The sequence below is a fragment of the Ambystoma mexicanum genome, chromosome 9 (assembly GCF_040938575.1).
Source record: "Ambystoma mexicanum isolate Mex_15411 chromosome 9, UKY_AmexF1_1, whole genome shotgun sequence".
Lineage (NCBI taxonomy): Eukaryota > Metazoa > Chordata > Amphibia > Caudata > Ambystomatidae > Ambystoma > Ambystoma mexicanum.
In genome coordinates, this window is record NC_090931.1 from 1,506,010,403 (window position 1) to 1,506,028,440 (window position 18,038).

Sequence of the window (18,038 nt, forward strand, 5' to 3'; positions counted from 1 at the left end):
CCGGCGAGCTCCAAGCCTCCTCAGGAGTCTCCATTCAGGTGTGCAGGGTCGGACTGGGGCATAAAAATGTCTCGGGTACCAACAAAAAAGTGGGCCACAGTTGCAAATGGGAATTCATTTATTTTTGACGCTGTTTGAATAGTACCCAAGGAGGAGGTTTTTGATCAAATGTGATACAAATTGTACATTTTAAAGAATATTTATTGAGCAAATCTGGTCAAAACTATTAGCCGCATAGTGAAGTAACTCATCAAACTGGCCCACATTGACCTAAAAGATGGCCCACGTTGACCCAAAAACCTGCCCACGCAAGCATTTTGCGTTTTTGGTTCGACCATGGAACTATTGCCCTATAAGATAGTTCAAGCCTGCTGGTGCGCAAGGTCAGTGGTGCTACGGGAACTCACAGCGTGGCCGGTGCACCTGGACACATAAAGGCTCACACTGAAAGTGCTGACTACTACTCCCAGAAGTGGAATACCTGGTACATATCCTTTCATATGACATAGTATGGTCCAAGCACACCTGCCCATGGTCATTGTAGCAGCTCCCTTTCTATTTTCAAATGAAGAACTGATGTCATTTCTGGGGCTCTGTGAATCGTATGCTAAATTTGCACCCAACTTTGCAAGTGTAGTTGAACCATTCAGACGACTAGTCAAGAAAGGGATAAACTTGGTCCAAGGCCCTCAGGCCAACCTTCACCTCTTTGATAGACGCTTCCCGTGCCTCATCAATTTCCTTTCTTCTCCTGCTGTCCCCTCTCCCCTCTCCGTGGCGACCTTGCCTCCCCCTTCTGCCTCCTCCTTTGCTACCTTGCCTTCTCTTTCCCTCTCTGCCCCCTCATGCGCTCCTTCTACACCTCCGAAGGGCATACCTCTGACTTGTACCCCTCCCCGGAAGTCCTTCAAGGATGGCAACCATCTCCATATTGCCACTCTAAACTCTCGCTCTGCTGTAAAACACTCCTCTGATATCTGCCGCCTTCTGGAAGAACTTGACCTCGATGACCTCGGTCATGGTTCACGGCCAGCTCTGTCACTAGCTTTGACACGCTCCTACCTGACGGCTACAAGATACTCTCCGCGCCCAGGCCCAACCGCTCTGGAGGGGGTGTAGCCCTGATCTTCCCCGAGTGGATTCCCACCTCTGTCACTCCTAAGCAGTCCTACTGCCTCGTCTGCAGGCTCTCTCTCTCCCCTAGCCATTCCTTTACTGTGGCTACTATCTAACGGCCACCTGGTCAAATCTCCTCCTTCCTCTCTGAGTGGGCGGACCTCTCCTCTTCACTCCTGGCCTCAACCACTCAACTGCTCCTTCTTGGAGACTTCAACATCCACCTGGATGCCTCCTGTCCTCCCTCTGGACTCTTTCGTGACCTCTACGACTCTCTCTCACTCACTATTCTCCCCTCTGACCCAACTCACTCTGCAGGACACACTCTGGATTTTCTGATCTCCTCAGACCTTCCCCTCTCTGTCCCTCTCTCCACTCTTCTCTCCTGTAATGATCACTGTCTCCTCTCCTCCCACCTCACCCTCTCTACCCCTCAGGCCAAGCCACCTCCATCACTGCCACCCACCTTTGCGGTCATCCGACCCATGAAGCTCGTGTCAGTTGAGGCTTTCACCACCACTTTCTCTCCCCCTCCTCCCCCTTTGGCTGACTCTCACCCTGACTCAGCCCTCTCCATGCTCCACTCTGCTATATCTGATACTCTTGATATCCTTGCCCCTCTCATGAGAATCCGCCTGAAGCCCAAAGCCAAGTGCAACTCCTGGTATGACTCAGACCTCATCACCCTGAAACGCAAGTGCAGGGTGGCCGAGAGGAAATGGCTTGCTTCATGTACACCCTCTGACAAACTGGCCTGCGCCTGCCCCAAAGGCAATACCGGCTCTCTGTCCTAACCAAGAAGAGAGCTCATATCCAAGCCCGTGTCTCTGTGGCATCTAACAACTCAGCTGAACTCTTTAAAATCTGCAAGGAACTGGCCAATCCTGCCGCAGTCTCTACCTCTCCTGTCCCTTCCCAGGCTCTCTGCACTGCACTGGCTTCTCACTTCATCTCTAAAACTCAGGACATCCTGTCCTCACTCTCCTCCTATCCCCCCTCTCTCTACTCCCTGCTCTTCCTCTGGCCCTTCTGCAGCCACCTCTCCTTCCTCCTTCTCTGCCTTTCCCCTGTTCTCCGCAGACGAGGTTTCTAGACAAGTCCGATCTCTGAAATTCTCGTCGAAACAGGTTCACCCCTGTTCCTCCAAAACTATCAAGGACCACATCGACCCTCTGGCTCCAACCCTGGCTGATTTCTGCAATCACTCCTTCGCCACTGGAGTCCTCCCATCCCCCCTGAAGCACTCCCTTGCGCACCCTCTTCTTAAGAAACCCTCTGCCAACCACTTGTGCCCGGCTAACTATCTCCCAATCTCCATCACTCCCTTCCTGGGCAAGCTCCTGGAGAAGCTGGCCATCTCCCAGCTTAATCTCCACTCTGAATCTGTTGGTTGTCTTAATGACCATCTGTCTGGCTGCAGAGCTGCCAGAAGCACAGAAACTGCTCTCCTGAATATCTGCGAAGACCTGCTCTCCAACCTTGACGCTAACAGCTCCTGTGTCCTCATCCTGCTTGATCTCTCTTCTGCCTTTGACACTGTCAACCATGCCATCCTGCTCAACCGTATCCGTGATAACCTGGGTATCCACTGGTCAGGCTCTGGCATGGCTGACTTCCTTCCTCTCTGACCGACCCTTCCAGGTCCAACTTGGGTCCTTCCTCTCCGCTATCTTTTTCTCTACTTGTGGTGTCCCCCAGGGGTCTAACCTCTCTCACTGGCTGTTCAACCAATACCTGGCACTCTTTGCCCACCGCATTGCCGCTCTCTGCCCCAATTTCAGTGCTATGCAGATGATACCCAGCTAATTTTCAGGCTACCCTCAGCCTCCTCCTCTCCTTCCCTCATCTCTGTCTGTCTGCTAACCAGGAGTGGTGTGCCGCCAATGACCTCTGCCTTAATGTCAGTAAGACTGAGATTCTCCTCATCGGCACACCCGCTCTCTCCTTTCCTGTAGCTCTCTGGCCGGCCTCTCTTGGCCCTCTTCCTGCTCCAACCTGCAAGGCTAAAAACCTTGGGGTCATCTTCGATTCCACATGCTCCTTCTCCCCTCACATCTCTAATGTCTCTAAGAAGTCACACTACCAGCTGCACCTCCTCAGAGGTATTCTTTCTTTCCTCTCCTACCCCCAGATGCTCACTGTCTCCAGAACTCTGGTTCTCTCTAGGCTGGACTATTGGAACAGCCTCTTTCTAAATCTGCCTGCTTCTACTCTCTGCCCTCTGCAACTTATCCAGAACAGGACTGCGAGACTTGTCCTTGGCCTCAAGCCCTGGGATCGTATCTCTCCAAGACTGAAATCTCTACACTGGCTCCCAGTGGCTGTGAGGATTAAGTTCACTTAGCAGATCAGTTCTACTTTCAGAGATTAAAAAGAACTACAATTTGTTTCTCTTTGCCTCAGAAGACATCGAGTGCCTTTCATTTCCGATTAGAGAAGATAAATTCTTCGTGGAAATAGCCCTCACTTCAAGAAAGGCGCAACAGGCCCTCATCACTAACAAACATGATCTGGCTAAAGAAGGTCTTCGGGTATTTGAATCAGAGGAGGAAGGAAGGTATGGCAATCGCCCGGGCCCTAAACAGATAGGAGTAGAGGATACATCCACTTCTATGGGCACCACAAGAGTCATAAGAGAGCCCCAAAGCAAAGTCTCACCCAGGCCCAAATTAAATGAGAACCTGTTAGCAAAAATCCCAGAAATTTTCACACAAATCTTCCTGAAACTAGATGAAGAGCAGAACAGCCTTTAGACAAAGGGGTCTCGGATTAACTTCCTGGAACACCAGAGGGACGAGTTTCTTGAGGAAAAAGCAGCTGAAAAATAATCTTTTACAACAGAATGACATCATGCTGCTTCAGGAAACATGGCTGGTTAATCCCATTGAAATAGAAGGCTTTACAATACAAAATCTCAAGGCCTCACAAAAACTTAAAGGGAGACCAGCAGGAGGCCTTTTAATAGCAACCAAAAACTCTACTGTCAAAGAAATTGTTCCGCTATGCAACAACATGGTGGGCATTCAAGCCTGCAAAGCAGAGATAGGACTGAATGATTCTCGGCTTACCCTAATCCTGGTTAACGTCTACTGGAACCCCGCTAGGTCAAAACTCCAAGATTTCATAGAATCCCTACACTCCCTACTGTCAACGGCTAAGAGCAAATATGAGGGAGCACAGATCATCATTGCAGGGGACCTGAATACTGATTGTATTAATTCAGGGAATGTGAGGTCTGGCCAAACCAAACAAAGTACTATACGGAAAGGCAAGCAATGGTGGGATTTTTTCCAGTCATGGGACCTGGACATGATAAATGAAATAAATAGGTCTGTGGAAGTGGCTGGACCAACCTGGCGTCAAGGGGCTCTGCAATCAACTTTAGACTACATCTTCATGTCATCTTCTCTTACCCTACTTTGTCCCAGTCTTACTCTGGATTGGGAAGGGGGGAGTGATCACACCAGGCTGGAACTCCTCTTCCCCAAAATTCAGAGAGCCTCCAACCTATATACCACACAGGAATTGGAGGGTCACAAAGGTAAACTAAAAGTGGCCAAATATAGAAATGGGGGGAATAAGTTAAACAAACTTCTGGAGGCAGTTCCTCCTGCTATATGGGTAAATGAAATGCACTCAGAACAATTTGGGAAATTTGTGTGGTCCACCTGCCAGCCAAGTGAAGGAAAGATTGCAGGGAAACAGACGCACATTCACAATTTCGATGAGGAAACATTCAACAAGAAGAGAATCCTGCGCCAAACATTACGCGGTGTCCAGTCATTTGGTCGACTGCAAACTGGTCGACTGCAATTTGGTCGACACCATTTGGTCTAAAACCAAAGGGTCGAAATTTTTTTTTTATTTATATATGTGTTTTGTGGGTTTTCGTGTGGGAAAAAAAAAGAAAAAAAGGGGGTTGGGGGGGGGGAACCCCCCCAAAAAAAAACAAAAAAGGGGTAAAAATAAAAAATAAAACAAATCTGACCATTTGGTTTTCGACCAAATTGATTCGACCAGTTGTCCAGTCGACCAATTGTTTTCGACCAATTGACCTATAACCACATTACGCCACATAAAACAAAATGAAGCAGAAGATCCGCCTAGCTGTATACAAAAGCTCAAAAAGGCTAAACAAACATATCAGAATTGGACAAAGAATCACAAGCATCAAAAACGCCAAGAAGACGGGGAGAGAATGCTTTTCCTCCTCAATGCAAATAATTGCAGGAACTTTTGGGCGGCATTAAACCGACTGGAAACCGGCCACAATAGCTCTCTCTGCAATTTAGTCCCTGAGCACAAGTGGGTGGAATATTTGTCCAAAAACTTTGAAGCAACTGAATTCAGAGATCATCCTCACCCAAACGTAACCTGGTTGCTGACATTCTCTGAGGAAGAAATTGAGGACCTTATTACATCTCCCTCTGTCTCTAAGGCAGCAGGTCCGAATGGCCTCACTTATCAGGTGCTTAAAAACCAACCAAAGTTATGGGCTAAATTACTCTTCCATTTATTTCAAGAAATTTTAAAGAATAAACTCTTCCCACCATCATGGAAGAGCGCACTTATTATTCAATTTTTCAAGGGGGGTGATAGGCGAAACCCAGCGTGTTATCGACCCATTGCCCTTTTGGACATAGATAGCTAAATCTTTATGAGATTAATATTGAAAGAACTTACTTTATGGGTGGACTCTAGACACATCCTTCCCCCTCAGCAGACAGGTTTCAGGAAAGGCCTTTCTACCAGTCTTAATGGACTTGTCCTGAACCTGTTGAGCGAAAGTGCAAATGAGAAAGAAGGTTCTCCACTATACGGGGCATGGGTCGATTTATCAAAAGCGTTTGACCTCATAGACAGATCCCTCCTTTGGCAGAAACTAAATAATTGGGGGATTCCGGCACCCCTTCTTGCAATGCTCATAGAACTCCACAAGAACATTACCATCAGAGTGAGATTGGACGAACCAGGCAATCTATCTGAAACAATCCAAGTCCTGAAGGGAGTATGACAAGGTTGCTTGGGTGCACCATTATTCTTTAATCTGTTTCTTTCAGACATTGGAGATTTCTTAGCCTCTGCATCATTAATCTGCCCGAGAATCAATGGAAGAAAACTCCATTGGTTAGCCTATGCGGATGACCTGGTGCTACTGGATGGCTCAGCGATAGGGTTGCAACAACTCCTATCCAAACTTAATGATTATGCTAAACTGAACGGCCTCATAATTAACCCATCTAAATCTAAGGTCCTCATTTTCAAACATGCAAAAAAAAAGGTGACCTCAAGAAACTGGGTTTTGGACAGTAAAGCAATTCCACGGGTGGACGAGTTAAAATACCTGGGATATGAAATCCTTGCTCACCCAACCTCAAACAAGGTGATACACTCCATTCTTGGGAAGAAATCAAAAATTATTGCACAAATGAAAAATCTGAACGGAAGATTCTGCAAATTCTCTATAATTCCACTCAAGAAGTTCTACATAGGTAAAGTTGTCCCGGTCCTTCTTTATGGCCTTGAGGCAAAGCCTCTTTTGTGGAACTACGACTGGAGTAAAATTGAGGGCTCTTTGTGGAAATCTCTTCATCTCCCTTTGTGCACTCCTCTTGCTAGTCTGAGATTTGAGTTGGGTCTGACCTCTTTGAGCTGCCGCGCGGAGTGGAAGTTACTGTCCCTCTATCGTAACATAATTACATCCAGTGTATCCACTCTTTTCTTCGATGTAAACCAACATCTAAAAAAGTCTGAATCAAAAAAACTCCTCGGCTTGGAAGAAAAGATTGGCTGCATTTTATATAGGCTGGAATTAACAAGAGAAACTCTCATACAAAATCCTAAGAAAGTTAAAAAAACATTAGAAACGGAGGACTGGATCAAAACGATTGAGGGAATCAGAAGGCTTAACCCTCCAAACCTATTCCTGACAGCAGACAGAAAGCTTGGCACCATCCCGCACTACCTGGAAAAATGCCCGGACCAAAGAATCAGAAACAACTTTCTCAGGCTCAGACGGAATATAGCCCACACGGGTGAAATACTGGACCAAAGAAACCAGGGCGAGAAGGCAATAAGCTTTTGCAAGATCTGTGCCTCTCCGAAATTACAATCCCTCAAACACCTGCTGCTGGAGTGCGAAGGCACATGGGCGATCAGGGTATCATCACTGGGGAGATTTGTAACCAGAGAGGAGAGCCTAGTTCAGGGTGCATTTTGGGACAGACTGATCTCTGGCCAAGAAGTCCTGCTAACTGCTGAAATTGTAAAAATCTTGGAGAAGCTAACTATCTTAAGGAACCATCAACAGACTAGCCAAGTTATTGAACGCTCCAGTCAAGGGGATCAGTATGCTTAGTTAAATCCCTGGTTTCTGAGCCTTTATTTTACCGTGTTATTTCACCCTTTTGCTTTATTCTTTCACTTTCTGTATTCTTAAATATGCAGGAAAAACTGCTTCTTGTACGAAATCTGAATTAATTTTTAATACTCTTCTTTTGTAAAGGTTTTCTCATAAACCAAAAACAAATTAAAAAAAAAAAAAAAGATTAAGTTCAAACCCCTGTGCATTGTCCACAAGGCCTTCTGGGGCCTGGGGCCTCAATACCTTCAACTCTCTCTCCCTAAATATCTTCCTTCTCGAGCTCTCCGCTCATCCACCTCCAAATCCCTCAGAGTCAGTCGCTTCTCTAAGCAACGAGTTGGTGGTAGAACTCTTTCTTAAGCTGGGGCCTCCCTCTGGAATAGCCTCCCTTAAACTTGAGGAGAACCATCTCTGGTTCCGGAAGCACCTCAAAACCTTTCTCGTTGCTTCTGCTACTTCTCTTCCTCTCCTCTGTTGACCTCCTGGTTGCTACTGGAACTGCACCGGCTACCTGGACACCCTCTGATCTCGGACCCAGGTTCATCCCCCGCCCACGTCAAACACCTGCACTGCCCTCCTGGCAACCCCCGCACTTGGGGACTGTTTCTGTATCCCTACAGTCCCCCTACCAGCCTTTGACACCTGATGTCTGCACTTACCCTTGCACTTTCCACATGATGGCTGTTACTTACTTATTGTTATTATCTATTGCCATGTACTGCACTGTCCCTGACCCCCTCCCACGCACTTGCGCGATCTGAATGACACATGGTCTAGTAGGATCATTGTCTGTCCTCCCTTTGTTCTCCTCTCTTGCCTTGTCGCGCCTTGAAACACTTGTGTATAGGCGCGTTATAAATGCTGTATCATATCATATCATATCATATCACTTCCTCTGGGGAGAGAACAACAGCGTGCCTTCGAACAAGCTAAAGAGTTCATAACCAGAGCTCCCACAGTGTAGCCATTCACCACTCAAGATAAGTCAATTCCTACGCTAGACACAAGCACTAAGGGAATAGGGGCTGTTATATGCCGAGTTAAGGATGGCAGAGAACGCACTATAGCATTTGAGTTGCTATAGAAATCAACTATTTGGTCATTGAAAGAGAAGCCTTGCCATGTGTTTGGGCAGTGTGGCACTTGTGAACGTATCTGTGATGAGCATCCTTCATATTATTAAGTGTATTAGATGTGTGTACAGTTGAATGCATTAGCATGGAAGACTGGTTTTTGATAGACAGTGAAGACTTAAAACTGTAGAAGGCAAAAGCTTTTGTGCAGACAGGATGACCCCTGCCAAGACATTTGGATAGCACCATGAACCCCTACAGTTAGGTCCAAGAGAACTTGCGCTTATGCAATACATTTCTTTGCAGGACAGATGAAGAAGACTGACTACAATGACTTGTACTACTGAAGAAGGTCCTTTCCCCTCAAGAGAACCAGAACATGCTGAGGTATGACATTCCACATTGCATTCTTAGAACCTTCAATTTGTTAATGCTGTATAATGTGTAGCTTGTGCTAGCTGTATATTGTTGAGCCTAAGGGCCTCATTACACAGACAGCGGTGGACCAAGGTGCTATCAGCACCTATCAGTCCACAAGCTATCAGCACCTTGGTCTATGCTGGTAAATTACCGGCACCACCTTGGAGGAAAGGGGAATTACCGCCCTATTCCAAGGTTGGTGGGGCGGTAATTCCCCCTTCCCCCATTGCCCTTCCCCATTCCCATTTTTGCCCCATAGGGCATAATGGGAATGGGGAATGTGCTAATTACGGCACCGCAAATTGCGGTACCGTAATTAGCTCCCTGTTCCCTTTGCGGGTTGGTTTTTAACGCCTGCAAAAAGCAGGCCTTAAAGTCTCCAACCCGCAAAGGGACCTCGTAGTAAGGCGGTAAGGGTTAACGGTCACCGGTACCATTAATGGTGACCATTAACCCTTACCGCCGTCCGTGTAATGAGGCCCTAAGTATTTAGTTAGGCTAGTGATGTTAGTTGTCATATTTTCATGTTTACTTATGTGTGTTCAGAGTAGGTGACACATCATATGGTGCCACTAATATAAAATAATGTACTTACTCCTGGGCCTCATTACGAGGCTGGCGGCCACGGAATGAACAGTGCCGGTAAGGTACCGGCACCGTTAATTCCGGGCCGCCACATTACGAGTTTGCTCGCGGGTGGCGATATGCACGTCTGGGCCAGAAAAGACGTGCATACCGCCACCTGCGAGCAGACCAGGATGCTAACAACGAACCCGTCATTAACGGGCCCGTTGTTAGCATCCTCCCCTTCCCCTTGAGCCCTATGGGGGCTCGAATGGGAATGGTGATGTACCGGGTCTGGGTCCCGAGAAAAGGGAATTACCGGGCCCGCAAACGTCAGATTGGCCCGGTAATTCCTTTTTTTCTAGACCCGGACACGAGTTTGGAGGCAGCCATGCCGCTAAGAATGCCATGTACCTCCAAACTTGTATTGAGGCCCAGTTTGTGTACAGGAATATTTTTGGAATTAACATGCTACCTAAGCATTTATAGCCTTTAGTCTTGCTGTCACTTACATTATTCCTATGGGTTGTATTTCATTGACATCGAGGGTTTATTTTGTCTACAGCGTAATATACCAGGTCTACCCTCCTGTCATAAATTCTAGGTTTCCCTCCTTTCAGCCTAAATATGAGTTGCACAGTAATCCACATTTCAGTCATTACTGTTACTGCATGCAGACATTTTAGGTGTTTTGCACTATTACGCATTCACCGGCAAGCATGTGGTAACAGTAATTAGCCGATGCGAACAAATACTGAACCGCAGTTGATCTTCTGGAAGTGCTGGGTTACATGCGGAAATAATGATACCAGAAACGGAAGTGACGGTCATTTTGAAAATAGCACACCACTAGGCAGCTATCACAAGATTACAATCCATTGAAAATATCACACAGTGAAGGGTGTCAACTGCGGAATGTAACTTTAACATAGTTTCTCATCACAACACTGGGGAAAAGATTGGTTCACATGATTGCGCAACCTGTGACACAGCGATATTACCTGGGCCAATCATCTAGAAAAGCAAAATTATGATGGAATGAGCAGCTCTATGACATGCACACAAGAACTTGAAATCAACAGTAGTCAGGCATTTTATTTATTTGTTTATTTGCATTTTTAAAGCACTCACACAGTCCGGGGGCATCAAGGCGTTGTTACAGGAATATGTTTTAGTTTCGTATTTATAACGCGCTTAATACCCAGAAGTTTTTAAGCGCGGACTCACGGATCGAACCTGTGTGATCGAAATTTATAACGAAAGGTCATCAAATGTCGCAAATAAAGTTTCATATTTTAGAAGTTCTGCAAAATGGTTCCTGTTATATCATTCTATCACGTATACTCAGCCAAAGAGAAACTTTTTGGATTCTATGTCAAGACGGAGGCGAGCATTATGCTTCATCTTCAATTTATTCTACTCTCCAGCAGTTTCAACCAATAACAACATTTTCAATCTTTCCATTGAAAGAACTTTTTTTTTAACTTCATATCCCAACAGTTTTAGGTCCCTGTAACCTTGGTGTCCTGGTCAGGTGACCTAGTCCTTCCTCTTCCTGTGAAAACTTCCTCTTCTTTTCCTGCTCTCCAGAGATAAGTGCTCTTTTGAATTAGCTGCGTAACCAGTCAGCGTTTGAAGGGTTTTATTAGTGATTTAATGTGGTTTACTGACATTAGCCCATCAATACACTTCAGGGATTGAATCTCTAACATAGCGCAGAGACCGCGCAGCGAGTTGAGCGGAGATTAGCAAAGAACACCCGGCGGCCCCGTGATGCACTCTCAGCACATCAGGGGTTTGTCGGTGGCATTTGTCCTCGCTCGCGTGCGCCGCAAGCGAGCAAAGAGCCCCCACGTTTGTGGGGGCGGAGCAGATTCGCCGAGCGCGAGAGATCGGCTCGCAGAGAGCCGTATGAGCAACCCCCTCCCTCGTGGGGGTGGGGTTTAACGCCGGAGAGCCGGCAAGAGGATTGGGTGGGCACAGAGCCCCCTCCTTTGGAGAGGATGAGACGAGGCGCTTTGTGGGCATTGCGCTCCAGTCCCCCGTTTGTGACAGCTCTAAATAATTACGCGTATGAGAGCTCCAGGCACTCCGGAGCAAATTAATATAAAAAAATAACCACCAGAGCTGTTCACAACCTACATTAGCTCATACAGGAAACCAGTGCCCTGTACTGACTGACAAGAAGCTGCTTTAGCAGTTCAGGTGCAGCCTCAAGTACACAGAGTGAGCCAGTGGACGTGCCACTACACCTGAGAAGGTACTATTAGGCACCTGCCAGCACAGAATATGGCTGAGTTTGAATGGAGTGAAGAGGAGCAAGAGGCCATCTACCCAGAGGACCTGGCTCATAGTTTCAAAGAGGTGCTGGGGGACTCGCTCATGGAGGCAGTGGCTCAAGGGGTCAGACCCCTTCAGGACAGACTGGAAACAATTGAATTGAATTCTGAGCCAAAAAGACAAAAGCACAATAACACAGGCAAGCACGTCCACGAGGGTCGCACCGGAGGACCCGCAGGGGTGCAATAAGGGCCGGAAGAGCAAGAACTCTTCTGAGCCCCGGGCCAACCAGAAGGGGTGGATTCAAGAGCCCCAGAGGCTACCGGCACTTTTAATAGGCCGAGAAGCCTTCATGAGTAAGTAGGATGTGCAGAGCCTCACAACCCCCTACCCAGGTGAAGAGAATATGGGCAACACAGAAGAGGGTCTCCCTGAAGAGGAACCTGCAGAATCCCTGACCTCCTCGCAAGAGTAAGATAAAGAAGGGGATGAAGGAAGCCTGCATCCACCAAAGAAAAGGCTGAGAAAGCTTAATAATCTAGAGGATGAGGAGACTTCAGATATGTTTTATTCAGAAGACATCCGGAACCCAAAATCTTCGGAATGGGTCCCCTCACAGAGAGTCGCAAAATACATGACTCAAAGACTGCGCTGGAGAAGGAGGTGAGGCAAAGAATGAGGGCGGAGTGCCCAAAGCAAGAACTACCAGGCAAAGTGGTAGAAGCACCAGAACTGGACGCTAAGATGTTGGCCTTCGTCGCCAAGTCTAACAGGGACCCCAGGAAAGGGATTGATCACTCATCGCTGAGTTGTCAGGAAAAAGTACTGGATCTAGCCGGTCCACTGGCTAAAATCATGGACCTGGCAGAGCGAGTGAAAGACTACGGTGAAGAAGTGGACCCAGAAGCGCTAGCGAACTGGGCTCAGAGATTGGTATGCTTATTAGGGAATGCCAATTGCGCCCTATCGTCCGGGCGCAGATGAGGGCTACTGCTCAAAATAGACTCCAAGTTAGGAGATTTGTCCTCATACGAAGCGGGCAAAGCAGCACAAGGGCTGTTGTTCGGAGAGACCTTTGGGAAGTAAATGGGAGATTCGTTGGAACCTATACTTCCCTGAAAAAGGCGCAAGCCTCCATAAAAAAGATCTTCCCCAGAAGAGTTTTTGGCGGGTCCGGTCAGTGCAGAGGCCGAGCGACCGGTCGCTACCAGACGTCCAGAAGGCCTCAATCGAACAGAGCCCAGTACTGCGAGAACAAGCAGCCGGACACCTTCTTTTCACCAAGAGGTCGTTTCCCTAGAGTAAGGCGAAGCAGAGGCCAAAGAGGACAAAAGTTCCCCGCAGGTGAGTGTCTGCATATCTGCTGGTACCGGGGAGGACAGCGAAGTTCTGGGAGCACTTTCCAACAACGTATGGGTTCTGCAGACAGCCAAAGGCTTGCGCATAGAGTTTACTCGGACTCCAAGCCCCCCCTCCAATAGTGTCAGCGCTAGCAGAGAAAGACTTGCTACACGCAGAGCTGCAGAGCCCAGTGGAAAAGCAAGCAATCGAACCATGTGAAGCACCGAGATTCATAAGCAATATGTTTCTGGTTCACAGAAAAGACAAAGTGAGACCAGTTATAAATTTAAAAGACATGAACAGTTGGGTAGTCTACAACCATTACAAGATGGAAGGTACCCACCAGCTAAGAGACACGCTCAGACAAGGCGACTGGCTCGCAAGGATAGATCTGAAAGATGCCTACCTGACGGTACCAGTGAAAATAGATTACCGTCCCTTTCTAGCGTTCGACTGGGACGGGCAATTTTGGCAATTTGCGACAATGCCATTTGGACTGGAATTAGCGCCCTGGGCATTTACGAAACTTATGAAGCCAGTAGCAGCAGCGATCAGGGTGAAAGGGATACGGATCATTGTCTACCTAGACGACATCCTGCTGATGGCAAGCAGCGGAGATATACTCTGCTATCAGACCAGCTGTGTAGCGAATCTCCTGACCTCCCTAGGTTTTCAAGTGAATCGAGAGACGGAGATGAAGCCAGCGGGGAGGATAGAGTTCCTAGGGTTCATCATAGACACCAGGACAGCAACCCTAGAGCTACCGAACAGAAAGATCCGAGACATAAAAAGAGAGATAAGGAACTGCCTCGGCAGAACAGTTATATCCTGCGCATGATTGCACGAGTAATAGGCTTGTTGGCAGCATCAATACAAGCAATATTTCCAGGGCCCCTGCATTACCGAGCGCTTCAGCGGCTGAAGATAAGACACCTTCAGCAGGGCCTTCGCTATCACCAGCTAGTGCCTCTAGATCAAGAGTCCAGAACAGAGCTGGAGTGGTGGTTACAGAACACGGAGGCATGGAACGGGAGAGCCATTTTTGGCGACCGACCCAACATCGTAATAGAGTCAGACGCCAGCAGAGCGGGCTGGGGAGCCCGTTGCGGAGAGCTCCAAACAGGAGGCAGATGGAGTTCGGAGAAACTCAGACTGCACATAAACTGTCTGGAGCTGTTAGCCGGTTCATTTGCGATCAAGGCTTTCACGAAAGACAAAGTGAATGAATGTATTCTGCTGAAAATTGACAACATTTCAGCAGTTAGGTACATCAATCATTTAGGAGGGGTGAAGTCCAGATTATTAGCGGAGATAGCCAAGGACTTCTGGCATTCCTGCCTAGAGTCAGGAACCACAGTAGTAGCAGAATATTTACCAAGCTCGCTGAATGTAGTAGCAGACTGGAATTCCAGACATCTGGCAGACTCCAGCGACTGGATGTTAGACAGGGAGATTTTTCCACAGATAGAAGGGCTCTGGGGACCATTTCACACAGATCTGTTTGCGTCCAGACTGAAAGTGCAGGAGAACAGATTTTTCAGCTGGAGGCTGGACCCAGTGGCAGCGGGAGTAGATGCGTTCCTGCAGGATTGGAGAGAAGAGATGCTCTACGCGTTTCCCCCCTTTTGTAATGATAAGCAGAGTGTTAACGAAAGTACGCAGAGAAGCAGCGAGTCTGATAGTAGTAGTGCCGATATGGAAGTCACAGGTATGGGTCCTAGCCCTCATGGAGCTAGTATCCGATTATCCGAGAATGCTACCTCAAAGAGAGAATCTTCTCACAGACCCAGTTGGGTCATCTCACCTTCTGAGCGTGAAGGGGACACTGACACTGAAGTCATGCAGGATAGCAGGAGACGCTGGAATCTCCCAGGAATTTCGGCGCAGGCTGCAAGCCTCCTCGCTGAGTCATGGGCCCCTTTGACTAGAAGGAGCTACGACGCAGCGTGGAACAGATGGACGAGATGGTACAAAAGGAGAAGTTTCTGCCCCTTTATTAGAGATACTGAATTTCTTAGCAGAGCTCCTACAAGATGAGAAAGCCTATAGAACAATAGGAGTGTATAGATCCACGATATCAGCAGGTCAGATGCCCATCGAAGGAGTCCCAGTAGGGGAGAATATAGCAGTAATCCGACTTCTAAAAGGAATAAGATTTAGGAAGCCACCACAACCAAGATATGAGTCCTTATGGGACGTGGCAGCCGTATTACAGTTACTAGTAGACTGGCCCAGCAATAGATACCTGCCCTTAGACAGACTTTCTGGAAAATTGGCGATGCTGTTATGTATGGTGTCATGTAGGAGAGTAGCAGATGTCAGAGCTCTAGAAGTGGAGAGGTTGGTATATGGACCAGACGGAGTGAGTTTCCACCTTGTCAGGAGAACGAGGACAGATTCCTCTACGATAACGTATCCATATATGCAAGAGCATCCGAAGTGGTGCGTGGCAGCATGCATAAAAGAATATGTGAATCAGACAGCTGAGCTCGACGGCGACGACAAAATTGCTGATAGCGCGCAGGAAACCGCATGATGGCATAGCGACAGCCACCATAGCGAGGTGGGTTATAGAGATTATGAGTCTAGCAGCAATAGATATGTCAAAATTTGGAGCACACTCACTTCGGGGTGCAATGGCGTCAAAGGCACTGAAGCAAGGCGCGACTTTGTAAAATATTATGAAAGCAGCTGATTGGGCTAGTGATACTACATTTAGAACGTTTTATTTTAGACCAATCAGCACAATAGCAGATGCTATTGTAAGAAGCTTTGAACAAGCATAATGCTCGCCTCCGTCTTGACATAGAGTGAAGATTCCCCTGCTAATAGCGCAGAGAGCTCTTGATTCTATTAAAGACAAGGAGGCAAGCATTACTTTCCCGCCCTAGATACATGGGAGAGCTAAAGTACGGATGGATAATTGTGCTGTGATGTATATCAGAATAATTTACATGAATTCCTCCCAGAATAGGGTGTGTATCCGCCACCCTAACATGTACTGTTGTTTCTGCCACTAGGAGACGAGCAGAAGAACGGCTGAGGCTGGACAGGAAGTGAACGAGACAAGTTGACCGAAACTACAAGTTGGAATGCGAGAGATCGACTCAGCAGAGTTCAGAGAATATGTTGATCAAGTTGACGCTTCAGTTAATTTAGATTGCAGTTGGAAGCAGTCAAGAAGAGGAGTATTACAGGAAGAGGAAGGACTAGGTCACATGACCAGTACACTGGGGTTACAGGGACCTAAGACTGATGGGATATGAAGTTTAAAAAATAAAAAATAAAAATAAAAAAGTTATTTCAATGGAAAGATTGAAAATGTTGTTATTGGTTGAAACTCCTGGAGAGTAGAATAAATGGAAGATGAAGCATAATGCTCGCCAAGAGCTCCCTGTGCTATTAGCAGGGGGAATCTTCATTGACATGTTGAACATTTTGTTCCCAGCAGGGATGAATGTGGAATTAAACTTTATTTGTAATTGATAAATATTTGTTTTAATTGGAATTTTTTGGTTATAAAAATCATGAACATTGTAAGCGTGTCAAGTTGCTTTTTAAATGAACCACCAATAATGTGTGCACCATTTTTGTACTTGAGCAAATGAGTGGCACGATGACCAATTTCCAATTTATTTTGTAGAATTGTTTGCTTATAAGCTTCTCATATCCAGATTAAATCCAGGAAGGTGGAAAGGATAGGGTTTTTACAGGTAAATTATGAGGACAGATTTAAGCAGAAATATAATTGAAATGTTTTTTCCTGAGGATGGACAATAGTCTGAAAATGCATTGATTTCGATCAGCATCTTTGCTTGTTCTGCATAAAGGTGTTCTTGGATGTAGTTGTCTTTGCAATTGAGCATATCATGAGCCATTGAAAAATATTATGGAGGCTTATTAACCAAATAATGGGCCTCATTACACGGACGGCAGTAACCATGGCGCCATTAGCGCCATGGCTGCCACTGGTATTTTACCGATTCCGCCTTGGTGAGTGTGGGAATTACTGCCCCATTCCAAGGTTGGCGGGGTGGTAATTCCCCATTCACCAAGGCCCTTCCCATTCCCAGTTGAGCCCCCATAGGGCTCCATGGGAATGGGGAAGGAGCAAATAACGGTACCGCTATTGGCGGTACCGTTATTTGCCCTGAAGTCCCTCAGCGGGTCCCATCCTTAACGTGTGGTCGACCACACGTTAAGGACAGGATCCGTTGAGGGACCTCGTAGTATGGTGCTAAGGGATTACCGGCACCGGTGCCCTTACCGGTGCCGGTAATCCCTTAGCGCCATCCGTTTAATGAGGCCCAATATCTTTTTTATGGGTTTTCGATAGGGGGTCCCCCGCTCATGACAAGGTTTTTCAGGTTGTGCTGATTTGTGTTGTTTACCCCTAATGCAACGTTTTTTTTGTTAGGACCACATACTGTTAATATTACATTTATTGAATTAAGAATAGTGGTGGAGCCTGGGTGGCCAAATTTGGCGGAGTGAAGCGTGCTCTTTAGCACACGAAATGCGCCAACATATGAATCGGGCCTTCAGTGGTGGCAACTCTACCATCTACCAGGTTACTCCATTACTGCCACTTTTTTCCATTACTGCCAAACTCTTAATGAGTCCCATAGTTCCACTACTTCTTTTCCTACGCTTCCCAGCACTGGACTAAAGACTTCCGAATGGAATGGATAACGGTGGCATGTAAGGACATTAAACACTGCATTAAGGGAGAGAAAGCAGACACCTCTGCGGGGGAGCTGACCGGTGACTGACCTGTGAAAGCAGCTGTCATGTTCCCTAGTTCTATGCCTGAGAAAGGACTAGTCCAGTACCGCATTTTCTTTTAACTCTGAGAATAACAATTTTGTGTTTGCTGCTTT

The 18,038-nt window shown here is 47.0% G+C and overlaps 1 long non-coding RNA gene across 1 annotated transcript in view; it reads left to right on the forward strand.

Moving 5' to 3' along the window:
* LOC138489823 (uncharacterized) overlaps positions 1 to 16,396 on the forward strand; it is a 32,480-nt gene extending 16,084 nt beyond the window's left edge. Inside the window, exons 2-3 of the long non-coding RNA XR_011274926.1 lie at positions 8,860 to 8,940; positions 16,179 to 16,396. This is a non-coding gene — a long non-coding RNA (uncharacterized lncRNA). The remainder of the gene's footprint in view (positions 1 to 8,859; positions 8,941 to 16,178) is intronic.
* Positions 16,397 to 18,038: the final 1,642 nt, after the last annotated feature.